Consider the following 13047-nt stretch of genomic DNA (forward strand, 5'->3'; position numbering starts at 1 on the left):
GGGAAGGCAAATTTGGGACTAAGATGAGGGGTAGATGGGGACAGGTGTGACCCATCCTGCATCCTCAGTTTGTCTACTAGGAGCAGGTTTGGGCTAGAATCCCTAGTAGCTGGAAGCCTGGCATGGACTAGCCCTATTGGCCCATTGCCACACAATGCTGTCATGCATGGCTCTTAAAAAGAGATGCTTGCTGAACTTCTTTGCACCAGTTCATCAATTGCACTGGAAATGGCTCTCTGCTAACCTGTGCCCCAGTTTCTTGCTAGCCCATGGAGAAGCATGCTGCTTTAGGGGAGCTGCCATGCGCTTTGCTGGGTAATCTGGTATTAAGGTCTCTGGCACAAAACACAGAATCCAGCTCCCCCTCTCTGATGGAGAGTTTACACTGTCAAATATCAAAGGTGCATCCTGAGCCATCTTCTGACAGCTGCAGAAAGCAGAGGCGGGATCAGCTGCCAGGAATTTATTAGAGCCTCTAATAATGGTTGGGCTTGTTTGAGGCAGAAAGAGGGGAATTTAAAGCTGATTGTTTTAAAATAACCAACCAGCTGACAAACAAACAAGGCTTTTTAATCCAGATGCCTCCTTTTCATGTAATTATTTCAGCTTCTAGGGTTCAGCTTTCCTGGGCCATTTCCCAGGCTGTCCCCTTCCCCATCTATCCTTAAAAATCTCAGTGTGCCTGAGTCACTCCCTCTCTGATGTACTTCCTGTTGGTTTCATTTGCCATAACCAGGCTCCCTCATTTCCCTGCCCTTTCCATTTGTCCCATGGCTGAGATTTGCCTGGCTTAGACTTAAAGCTCTTTGAGGCAGGGTCCCTGTCTCTCTGCTTGGCCCTTTACAGAATTTGGTGGGGGGGGGGATCCTCAATATTAACAGGCCTTCTTGTTGGGGTCATTCTAGAACTTTAATTGCCAGGGTAATGTGCTGCAATGACATCTCTCTAGAGCTTGAGTTGCCATAGCAATGAGCTGCAGGTTTGTAACTGTTATGGCCAGCTGGTGGCTGTGCTCCGGGAGGGGGCTCTGAAGACTGTGAAGAGGAACAAAGAGGCATGAGCCTTGCTCCACCTGGAGAAAATCCCAGCCTAGAGGGATGATGCAGTGTGGCCTCTGGAGTTGCAGGCACCATAAGTGTTATGGGATAGCTCAGAGCCAGACCTTCTTTCTCCCAAATGCTCTTAAAAGAGGAGCGCAGCATTTGCCAGGACAAATCTGAGCTAGCCCTGATTCTTCTGCCTGCCACACTAGATCAGACCATATGGCCGGGGGTCCTGGATCCTCATGCAGTGTCCAGTGCTTCAGAGGAGGCTTAAACATCCTATCAGATGCCTGGCCAGTTGTGCTGAGCTGCGTGTGGGGTGTGAGACCTTGGCTCAGCTCAACATGCTGCTGGAGACAGGGATACTGGACTAGACAGACCACAGTTCTGTTCCTGTCTGATAATGCCAATGGCCACTGGGCTGTGAGGTGGAGCTGCTGCCCCGGCCTAGTGTGAGGGATGGTCTGAGTTGACAACCACCTCAGACCTGTGTCTCCAGTAAGGTGTTTTGTGAGGCAGCGTGTGGGGCAACACACCTCTCTGCTAGCAGGGTTTGCTTAGCTGTAGTGTACCTACTCCCCGTGTGCTCCAGCGTGGGCTGGCACTGTGACGCATGGCACAGCTGGCCAGCATCCTGTCAGGCTCCTCCTCTTCCTCTCAGTACAACTGGGAACATAATCCTCACCCAGCTAGCAACACTGTCTGTGATGTAAGCTCCTTTGTTAAACCGTCTGCTGTGTGTATCCATCAGGGAAGGAGCAAGGTCTGTGCCCCCAGTTGGGCCTGTTGTCCCAGATGGAAACACCACAGGCTCCCATCTCGCTGACGTGGTGCTTTGTACCCATTTACCTTGATTTGTAGCACAATACAGGGTGCAAAGCAGATTGTATGTTACTTTTTCTAGTAGTTGTCACAGGGAATGGGGAACCAGGAATCCTGGGTTCTACACCTGACTCTGTTGCTGACTCACTGTCTTGGGCCCTCTCTGTGCCTCAGTTACCCCACTTAGAAAAGGGTGCAACGACATTGGCCCTGCTTTGTAAAGTGCTTTGAGACCCTGGCAGAAATGCTACTGTTAGTTATCAGAGATGCCCCAAGGCACTGGCTGTGCAAGCCCACAGTTTCACATGACCTCTTTGTTCAGTGGAAGGAGCAGGGGAGTGGGAGTAAGGACTCCTGGGTTCTTTTGTTCCTGGCTCTGCTATTGGTGCTCTTGGCTTGCCCTCTCTGTACCCTGATTTGTGTCTGTGAAATGGAGATACCAGCTCCCAGCCTCATAGGGGAAGGGAGGCTGAGCCAGTTGATATCTGCACCAGGCTTTAAAGGTACTGAGGGCTGGCTATTGCTGAGCTCAAACTGGGATGAAATGGTAATCCTTACACACTCAGATTTCCTATGGGCGATAGTAGGCCCTAAAATATTTGCAGGGGACTCTGCCTTTCTGTACAGGCTGCCCTGTTGGAGATTTAGCTCATGCTATGCCTCATAAATAAACCCCCAATTTAGCTGTAAATGACACAGTCAGCCTTAATACTTCATGGCTGAATGACATCTTTTACAGCACTGGCCCTGGTGTTACCATAGGAGTCAGCATAGTTACAGCTTGTAACAGTTACAATGTTTCTATTTATGATAAAGCAGCTGCATAGAGCTGCGGGGGGGGGGGGGAGAGATGGGGGCCACAGGGAATTTTTGTGCTTGTTTTTTGCTTAAATGTTTCTTAGTACACTTGCATTTTTTACAGGTTTGGTGACCTGTTTGGTTCCTAATTGATATTTCTGCCATAGGACAAGTGTAATTCATTACAATCACCCATGCACGTGCTTTGGAGGATAGGATTAAGATTCAAAATGAACTGGACAAACTGGAGAAATGATCTGAAGTAAATAGGATGAAATTCAATAAGGACAAATGCAAAGTACTCCATTTAGGAAGGAACAATCAGCTGAACACATACAAAATAGGAAATGACTGCCTAGGAAGGAGTATGGCGAAAAGGGATCTGGGGATCGTAGTGGACCATAAGCTAAATATGAGTCAACACTGTAACACTGTTGCAAAAAAAAGTGATCATCATTCTGGGATGTATTAGCAGGAGTGTTGTAAGTAAAACAGGAGAAGTAATTCTTCCGCTCTACTCCATGCTGATTAGATCTCAGCTGGGGCATTGTGGCCAGTTCTGGGCACCACATTTGGGGAAAGATGTGGACAAATTGGAGAAAGTCCAGAGAAGAGCAACAAAAATGATTAACGGTCTAGAAAACATGACCTATGAGGGAAGATTGAAAAAATTGGGTTTGTTTAGTCTGGAAAAGAGGAGACTGAGAGGGGACATAACAGTTTTCAGGTACATAAAAGGTTGTTACAAGGAGGAGGGAGAAGAATTGTTCTTCTTAACCTCTGAGGATAGGACAAGAAGCAATGGTCTTAAATTGCAGCCAGGGATGTTTAGGTTGGACATTAGGAAAAACTTCCTAACTGTCAGAGTGGTTAAGCACTGGAATAAATTGCCTAGGGAGGTTGTGGAATCTCCATCATTGGAGATTTTTAAGAGCAGGTTAGACGAACACATGTCAGGAATGGTCTAGATAATACTTACCCCTGCCATGAGTGCAGGGGACTGGACTAGATTATGGACTCTGAACACTGGACAGGCTTATGATTCTATTTTAGGATAGGAATGGTAGGGCGTATAATAAATCAGGACTGAGGGGCACCGGCAGAACTGTGTGAGGTGGGGAGCCCATGGCTGAGATAACAGTGCACCTGTGGGTTGGGATAGAAGGGCATTGGCAGAGCTGGGGGTGGGGGGAATCCCAGGGCTGGGATAGCAGTGGGGCTGTAGATTGGAATTGAGAGGCACTGTCCAGAGGTGATGAGGGAGGGAGCCCAGAAGAGGAATAGCAGGGAGCTGTGAGTTGGGATAGAGGAACATTAGCAGAGCTGGGTGAGGGAAGCCTGCACTGTGTCTTGTCTAACCCAGGGGTTCTCAAACTGGGGGTCGTGATCCCTTTGGAGACTCACAGCTCGTGACCCCCCACCCCAAACCCTGCTTCACCTCCAGCATTTATAATAGTGTTAAATATAAAAAATGTGTTTTTAATTTATAAGGGAGGTCGCACTCAGAGACTTGCTGTGTGAAAGGGGTCACCAATACAAAAGTTTGAGAATCAATACTGTAACCTATCTCAGGGTTTTCCCTCTTGCATGTCTTAGTAGTCATTGGCAGCACTCTGCACGCAGATCCACTCCTCACTATGCTGGTTCCTGAAGTTTTTATTTGCAGGAATCTGACTTATGCAGAGCATCTGAACATAGCCTGACTGCTCCCAGGGAGCACGGTCAGTGAAAGTTCCTTTGCCTTGCTAATGAAATCCCAGAGATAGAGGCAGGCTGAATCAGATTTGTCCCTAATTTACTCTCTCTAAATTGAGGCTTCCTCCCACTACAATCATTATAAACAGACTTGTTCCCAGACCCCACTGCTCCTTCTCTGTGCCTGTCTGGGAAGTTCATGCAACGTGTAGAGAGTGAGATCCCGAGGCCCAATGCATCCTCACACTCTCTGCCCATGGGCAGATAGCACAATAAACACACATACCACAGTGCACTGGCCCACAGGCAGTCTAGACAGATGCAGACAGACACATGTGGACACACGCATGTGTGACTCCCACCTATGCCCATTGTTAGCATTGGAGCTGCATTTCTTTGGGTTGTATCTCATAGCAGAGCTGGGACCTGATCCCAGTATGTGCTGATTGCTGTAAGTGAAGCCCAAAACATGATCTGTGCAGAGGCACCGTGGGCTGTTATTAAGGTGTTGTCATTTTGCAACATGGTATCCAGGGGAAGGGAGCAATTCAGTTAATGATAGCGCAGTAGACACAGACTCTGGTACAGACCTTCGAGCGTGTTGGAGGAGAATTTCTCCAGACCTGACCCTTCCCCCTAAATCCCACTGCCGCTTCCTGCAACTCCTCCTTCCCCACTCCTGGCAGTGCCTGGCAGCCTCTCCCAGATGCTCCTGTGTAAGGCTGGCTGGTAGGCTGTTGGCCTCCGATACGTTACCTTTCCAGAACCTTCACACTTGGGGAGATTTCTGAAGGGAGAAGCTCTTGAACGGAGACAGGTGAGGCAGGTGATGGATCTGGCCTTGTTCAGAACATTCTCATGAGTGTGTTGCCCTGGAAGCCATCTATCGTGGTGAGAGGTAATATCGCTCATCATTTTGCTTTTGACATCAGCTTTGTATCTGGATGGATCCAACCAGTGGAGAAATAAGGGCAGGCTGGGCCCTCGGGGTGGGGGAACTCAGGATGCTGGAGGTGGACACCATCCCAGCAAATCCTGCTGCCACTTGCAGTCTGCTCTATTTGATGAAACTGGCAATAACAAGCTTCCTTGGGTGCCAGATCCTCCCTCCAGCTCCTGTCACAGGAGGTATTTAACGCCATTTCCATGGGAAAAGGGGAACTGGGGGAGGCTGGGGACTTCATTGTGCCCTTCTTTTCTGTTTTCACTCTTTCCCCCTCTCTGCCTGCTGCACTTCTTGCCATATCAGGCAGTTAGGAGCATTTGCGTGAATTATTCAGCCCTGGGAGGCACTGTGACCTAGTGCACAAGATATCAGACTAGAAGTCTATTCCTGGCTCTGTCACGGATTTGCTGTGCAACCTCAGACGAGTCACTTAACCTCACTGTTTGCCTATCTGTAAAATGGGGATGATAAATGGCTTTGAGAGCCATTGGCTGGAAAACCCTTTGTAAGTACTCAATGTAATCAAGACAGAGGAGTCAATCCTGCACTCTGTTATTCTGGGACATCCCAGATTTGGACCCAGCACCCTTCTATGTCTTCACCCCCCAAAGACTTGATTCAGCTGTCTCATATTAGTGTAAATCTGGAGACACTCCCCTGAAGTCAGACTCATTAGCTGTTCTAAATTGATCTTGGTGTGACAGAGATCAGAATCTGGCTGCTGAACAGGAATGAGACCATGCCTATCGTGAGCCCATGGGGTTTCTGTGTGAGGTTCTCCTGCACCATGCCTGGGAAATGGGTCTCCTTTGGAGCAAGTTTGTCTACAAGGACAGCAGAAACTGTTTTATCTATGCTGCTCTAACAAGCATCCCCTGCCCCTGTGCTGTGTACCAGTGTTGCTGGCCAAGGATCTACTGTCCTGGCTCATTCCGTGCTGTCTTATTTTGTACAGCATTTAAGATATTCTTTTCATTCTCCTCCCCGTCAGGTTGCCCAAGTTGTGCTGTGAGGGGCGTTGCCCCCTGCTATACCTGTACTCTTGTGATGGAAATTACAATGCATTTTCTGGATGTAGCAACAGTAATGCTAGCAGGGTCATCAGCATGGAAGCTAAGCTGTTCAGAATTCCTGATCAGAATTCAGCCATTTCCTCTGATAATTATGTATATTTTCCACATTACTCTGGAAACTTTGAACCAGATGTGTGAAAACTCACATTAGAATAGAAAATTACACGCTATAAGCAACTCTAACGCTGGAGCATCTGAGGCCCATCACTTAGGCCTGTTAGAAAGCAAAAACTAATTAGGCGAAGACACAGGGACTGAAGACCAACCAGCCCATACTCTATGCTTATCTTAGAAACATGGTTAAAGTGTTTTATTGTATTCAGCCCTGGCAGCGCCATACAATGTACGTGTACACACACACACACGTGTGTGCATGTTCTCTCTTCCTCAATCTGGAGTCACTCCACTGACTTCACTGGAGTTTTGTTGCTGTAACAGAACACAGACTTTGGACCACACATGCTGGAGCATTACATCTTACACCTTCTAGGTTGTAGCTGCCTTACTGAGGAGCATGTTTCTGTGACGAATTTATACTGGCTTCTGTTTGGTTACAAAATGGGAATTTCCCATGGACATCCCAGGAGCTGACTTCACTCTTGGTGGGGGTTGGGGGGGACAGCAGTGCTATGTTGATTTAGCAGCCGTGGGTGAGCACAGGCCCTGAACAACAAGAAAAAAACACCTCAGAACACTTCCAGGTTTCACAAGGACAAAGGGGCTTATTTTCCTACCCTGTCCTTCAGTAATGCTTTTCACACTACCACAGTCAATATCTTTGTGCAAAGATGGTGTCATATTTTCCACAGTTGCTTTAGTTTTCCAGTTGAATCACATTTTCTGATCATACTCTTAAAAAAAAACAAAAACATTTTTTAATTTTTCTTTTACAGTCTGGAAGCCTTCCCTGGGGTGTTAACAGGGATTTTAATGGAAAATAATGTAGATATTTTTCTCCATTACTGAGTCACACGGAAATTTTCACCACTGTCACCACCAGACTTCTAGTGTAGCGTAGATTGCCTCTAACTCTGGGAAATATTTGGTAACATTGGAATTCTTCTTAGCAGGTTCACACACACACATACTCCCCTCCTGCCAATAAAACATTGCTGATCAATAGTGCTTTCCAGTTCTGTGGGGAAAGAGGGAGAAAATGGCCGCACTATTTATTCCTGCCACTATGGATCCTGAGCACAATGTTTTCCCTGTCTACACTGGCACAAAGTTAAACTGCTTCCAAAAATGACATTACTCCCAGTGATTGATGCTCCATCAGTGCATCAAGTTAAATCTCATCCATAACCTTGCTTGAATGCGCTTTGCAACGTGTGAGCTGCGCTCCAAGGCAAAGTAGGATCTTGTATTTCTGGATGCTTTTTATGCTAACCTAATTAAACTAGCAATTAGAGCAGTGGGCTCGGATGGAGTGAGGGCTCCTGGGTTCTATTCCCAACACTGTCACTGTAGCTCATAGAGTGAGTGAGTTAAATTATTTAAACTTTGAGCCAATTTTGTCTCTAGTATAACTCCTTTTAAAACTATGGAGTTACATGAGGGATGAATTTGGCACTCTGTGCGTCAGTTTCTGCATTTGTAAAATAGGACTGTTAATATTTCCCTTCCCTCTGTAAAGAGGATAGGTTCTCAGACTAGAGCAGCTATATACACAAACTATCCCATTTTGTAATTTATTTACCAGAATTGTATTGCATGTATGGGAGGAGTGTCTTTTCTACGATCTACTTTGGTAGAGCTGTGTATTATATATGGTAACGTGGTTGTACAAACCCCCTAGAGTCTGATTTTCCGTTCTGAGGCTACCCTCTGCTCCACAGAGCTGCACTTGAGATTAAACCTCTCTAGCAGCATTCAACCATGGCTCTTCAGCCTGTTTGCAAAATTGTTTTTCAAAGCTGTCTTGTGGATTCAGAACGATAGGCTCATAACCTGTGCTGATCTCCTTGGTATGCTGGCACCTATGGTCCCTGCCTGGGTGCTAGTACCCTGCAGGGTAGGGGCCTGTTTCATGCTGCTTTTAGGTGTCACCTTATAGCAAGGTGACTCAGGAGAGTTTAGGTCTGGGTCAGGCTATTCAGGGAGTAAATTGCCAATAAAGAATGAATCAGAAAAAATCAAACTAAGGAAAAGCCCCTGCTGAATGGTCATGACAATGAGACGCAGACACCACCATATTGCTGGGGATGGGGGAGAGATGCAATGGTTGGAAATGGGACTCAGCCACAGAATTCTGAGCACTACTGTTCCATTCATAGAATCATAGAATATCAGGGTTGGAAGGGACCCCTGAAGGTCATCTAGTCCAACCCCCTGCTCGAAGCAGGACCAATTCCCAGTTAAATCATCCCAGCCAGGGCTTTGTCAAGCCTGACCATAAAAACCTCTAAGGAAGGAGATTCTACCACCTCCCTAGGTAACGCATTCCAGTGTTTTACCACCCTCTTAGTGAAAAAGTTTTTCCTAATATCCAACCTAAACCTCCCCCACTGCAACTTGAGACCATTACTCCTCGTTCTGTCATCTGCTACCATTGAGAACAGTCTAGAGCCATCCTCTTTGGAACCCCCTTTCAGGTAGTTGAAAGCAGCTATCAAATCCCCCCTCATTCTTCTCTTCTGCAGGCTAAACAATCCCAGCTCCCTCAGCCTCTCCTCATAACTCATGTGTTCCAGTCCCCTAATAATTTTTGTTGCCCTTCGCTGGACTCTCTCCAATTTATCCACATCCTTCTTGTAGTGTGGGGCCCAAAACTGGACACAGTACTCCAGATGAGGCCTCACCAATGTCGAATAGAGGGGAACGATCATGTCCCTCGATCTGCTCGCTATGCCCCTACTTATACATCCCAAAATGCCATTGGCCTTGTTGGCAACAAGGGCACACTGCTGACTCATATCCAGCTTCTCGTCCACTGTCACCCCTAGGTCCTTTTCCGCAGAAATGGTCTTGCTGATCCTGTGAGGTGTTGAGCTTCCTCACTTTCTAGGGAGTTACAGTACTCAGCCCCATGCCCTCATTGTGAGGTTTCATATGCAAACAGAGATGCTGCTTTTGTGCTAAGTTTTAAATGTTTTTTCACTTGGAATCCTAATGGGTTTCCATCTGCTCCAGGTGGTGCTGTGAACCCTTCCCCCAACTGCAGTAGATCACTGGAATTCACTGCAAGCCAAGGCTGAACTGACCATGCTAATTTTATTGTCCAATCTGGGCATAAAGTGCAGGATGTAAAACAACTATCTGCAGAAGCAGTAGGAAGTAAACTTTTCAGAATTCACTGCTTTATGAGCTTCAAGCAAGAGACATTAACTATATTACTCCTGGGGGAATTTTGTACCACTGTGCAATGCAGAATTTTGCAGAAATTAACGTGTGCGCAGAATTTCCTTTCCCCCACAGAAATGGGCTGCAGTGCTGCTGCCCACCATTAGGGGCCTTTGGACCTGGCAAAGCCCAGTTTGCATATAGAAGAAGACACTGCCCAGGAGAGGGGGAGGGAGCTAGAAGGTTCCTGGCAGCTGCAGTTGCCATCATGCCCTGAGGGAAGGAGAGGGCTGCGTGCAGGAAACTCCATGCAAGCCTGGGACTGCGCATCAGGCTGTTTCTCCCTCTGGATCTCGGGGGAGGGGGGGTGGGTATCTGGGCTGGGGGGGGGAGTGTGGGTTTCTGGGCAAGGGGGGGTCCTGTGGCTGGGCTCTCAGGGGAGGGAATGTAGGTATCTGGGCAAGGGGGGCCTGCGGCTGGGCTGTGGAGGGGGTGTGAGTATCTGGGCCAGGGGGGCCCTGCTACTGGGCTCGAGGTGGAGTGGGGTGCAGGTATCCAGGCTGGGTGGGCACTGTGGCTGGACTTGGGGGGAGGAGTTGTGGGTGTCTGGCGCCCTGGCTGGGCTCTGGGAGTGGGAATGGGGGTTTCTTAAATTTTACTCCTGGGGGAATGTTTGTGTGTGTCTCTGTATTGTTACAGACATACTTGCTGACAGGTATTTTAAAAAAAATTACCAGAATAATTGAAACTAGTGTGATTAGGTGGTGTTGTTTTGACAAATAAAATTTGCAGAATTTTAAAATATTGTGCGCAGAATTTTTTGGTGTAGAATGTCCCCAGGAGTAACTATATACATTGTAACAACAAGGAGTCCAGTGGCACCTTAAAAACTAACCGGACTTTGTTGTTTTTGTGGATACAGACTAACAGGGCTACCCCCGGATACTATATATACATTGTAGTAAATGGCATGACTGCCCTCTACTGGCTGCAATCAGAACTGCTCTGCTACATGCCAAATGCCCTGTAGGGCTAATGTATAAAACAGGATTTTTCTGGCTTGGGTGGCAGGGGTTCATGCTTTGGGAATGGGAAGCACTGGGTTGTGTCCTGGTGTTGCTCTGAAGTTCTGAATGGCTGAACATTTGTTAGAGCAGGGGTCCCCAACCCTTCAGTCTGATGCGTGTGTGCAGAGCCCTGTGGGGCTGCCAGTGTGGACCGGATTGCAGGATCTGGGCCTGTATTATTTTTATCTTCAGCGTGTTCCCTTTGAAATAGAAAGTGTGGGCCACCATAGGAGCCTACACGGGCTGTTCTGAGTGGAGGCCCAGTGCTGGGACCTGCGAGGAGTCGTAGTGGCTTAGCTTGTTGCACTCTGCACTACTTGCGTGGTGGGCACACTTTGAGGCTACAGCAACCTTTGCTCCCCATAGCATAAATGGAAAGAAGGAGGCAGAGATAGAGGGAGAAGGAAAGGCCAGAAGGGACAATAGAAGAGGGGGGATGAGAGTTATGTCCGTTTGGGACACCAGGGGTGGGCATAGAGTGGATCTCTGAGAACAGGGCCTACCCAGGGCACAAATCCAGGCACCGCCAGGCTGGGATAAGGGAGACAGACAGCAGGCATGGGCGTGGTAGGTGGGATACAGTGGATGGACGGGAAGATAGAAGCAGGCAGGCATTTTCCCGTTCTGCTAGGGGACAGGGGCAGTGCCTGCTACATCCATACTGAGAAACAGAGAGAAGCTGTAAACTACCTTAAGCGCAGCTTCCTCCTGCAGCCCCCTTCTCTGCCCTGGCCCGGCCCCTCGCCCGGCCAAATCCGCTCCAGTGTCTCCTTCCCCTCCCTGTTCTGGCGCCCCCCACCCCCTTTATCCTCTTCCCCCCTCCAGCTCTCCTCGCTGTCCCCTCCCCTGCCGGGGGCGGTGCGCTCCCCTCCATTGGAGCCGCAGCCGCTCTGTCTGCGGGGAGGAGCCGCCCCCTGAATAGACCCTTCCACTCCGGGGCGGGCACCGGGACGCTCGGCAGCGGCGCGGAGCTCGGCTCGTAGCGCGTACTTCCAGTCCGGTCCCGCGCTCATGGTTAGTGCCCCTACCCGGGTACCGAGCAGGGTCTGGCGGCGCAGCTCGGGTAGGGTGCATGAGCAGTCTCCTTCTCCCCCGGCCCGGCGGGCTGCCCAGGGATATGGCTGGGGGACTGGACCCCCCGCCCCGGCCCTGAGCACAGGGAGCCGAGGGGCCCAGCAGGCTCGGCTGCTTCCTACTGCTGCGAGCCCCAGTCTGGCTGCCGCGGGAGAAGGGGGCGCTGGTGACGGGACGAAATAGGCTGGACTGGAGGATACATGTAAGCGGAGCGCACGGGCTGGGGTGTCTGGCCCGGCCATGGTCCCTCGGACCCTCTCCGCCCTGGGTGCTTAGCGTGACGAGGGACGTAGCCAGGAGGGCCGGGACTAGGGGCTCACGGCAGCACTTGCTGGGTCCCTAGCTCGCGTCCGCAGTCGGTGGGGCTTTCGCCTTGTGTAGTACCCAGCCTGCGCTGGGCGCACGGCGAGAAAGGAGCCCGGCGCTCCGTGCCAGCCAACAGGGAGGCCAGGGCTCGCCTCTGTATCGCGGGCTGGTCCTTGCGCCGTTAGACTTTAATTATAACTCCTCCTCCCCGCTATTTTGGGAGGTTAGAATGTGGTACCAGAATTAGCTTTGGGCGCTGGAGCGTGGCAGATGGTACAAGTCTCCTCCCACCTGGCTATAAACTAGCCAGAGTTGTGTCTTGATGGCATCTCTGTGTGCAGGTGTGTGTGTGTGCATTCACTCGTGTACCAGTACCTACATATCTGTGATGTATGTATTTGCATGTGACTTTTTAAAAGGATGTTTTCTTAGGCCACTTTGTTTGAAAATAATTGGTCTTGTTTGCACTGGGGGGTGAAATTTATTTCCCCTCTGATGTGTTGGCATTTTTCCTTGAGACCTGGACAGCTGTGCAGCTGAAACTGACTTGAAAAAAAGCTACATATAGCATGAAATACTAGCTAAATATTCCCCTGTGTATTATATATACACATACATGTCGTGAATGTGTGCTTGAGGGGAATTAATTGCACTTATTTTCATGTGCTAGTTGCACATGGTCATCCCAAATGAATGAAAATAGAAAGTTAGTTGCCCTCCCAGCCATCAGTGCTATTCATATCACAACAGAGAGCTGCTAAAGACATAGTACTAAATTCAGCTCTGGTTTAGTGGCTTAAAACTTTGTTGAAGTAGAGTTGTACTTCTTTGGCCCATAAACATTTTCCTCTAAACACAGTGGTACACTTTAATGGTCTCTGTCCCTAAAATGATGCATTGATGTGACATGCATACATCACTCCTGGGAATAGTCAAATCCT

At 48.9% G+C, this 13047-nt stretch overlaps 1 protein-coding gene across 26 annotated transcripts in view; it reads left to right on the plus strand.

Moving 5' to 3' along the window:
* PHLDB1 (pleckstrin homology like domain family B member 1) overlaps positions 1 to 13047 on the plus strand; it is a 123174-nt gene that overhangs the window by 21044 nt on the left and 89083 nt on the right. Inside the window, exon 1 of one of the 26 annotated variants that reach the window (XM_073320576.2) lies at positions 11656 to 11740. The exons of 24 other annotated variants lie outside the window; for them this stretch is intronic. The gene's annotated coding sequence lies outside the window, so the exon portion shown is untranslated. Of the gene's footprint in view, positions 1 to 11655; positions 11741 to 11798; positions 12003 to 13047 lie in introns of those variants that run through there. One more of the 26 variants, XM_073320578.2, reaches the window with a different exon arrangement.

Source organism: Lepidochelys kempii, chromosome 22 (genome assembly GCF_965140285.1).
Source record: "Lepidochelys kempii isolate rLepKem1 chromosome 22, rLepKem1.hap1, whole genome shotgun sequence".
NCBI classification, from domain to species: domain Eukaryota; kingdom Metazoa; phylum Chordata; order Testudines; family Cheloniidae; genus Lepidochelys; species Lepidochelys kempii.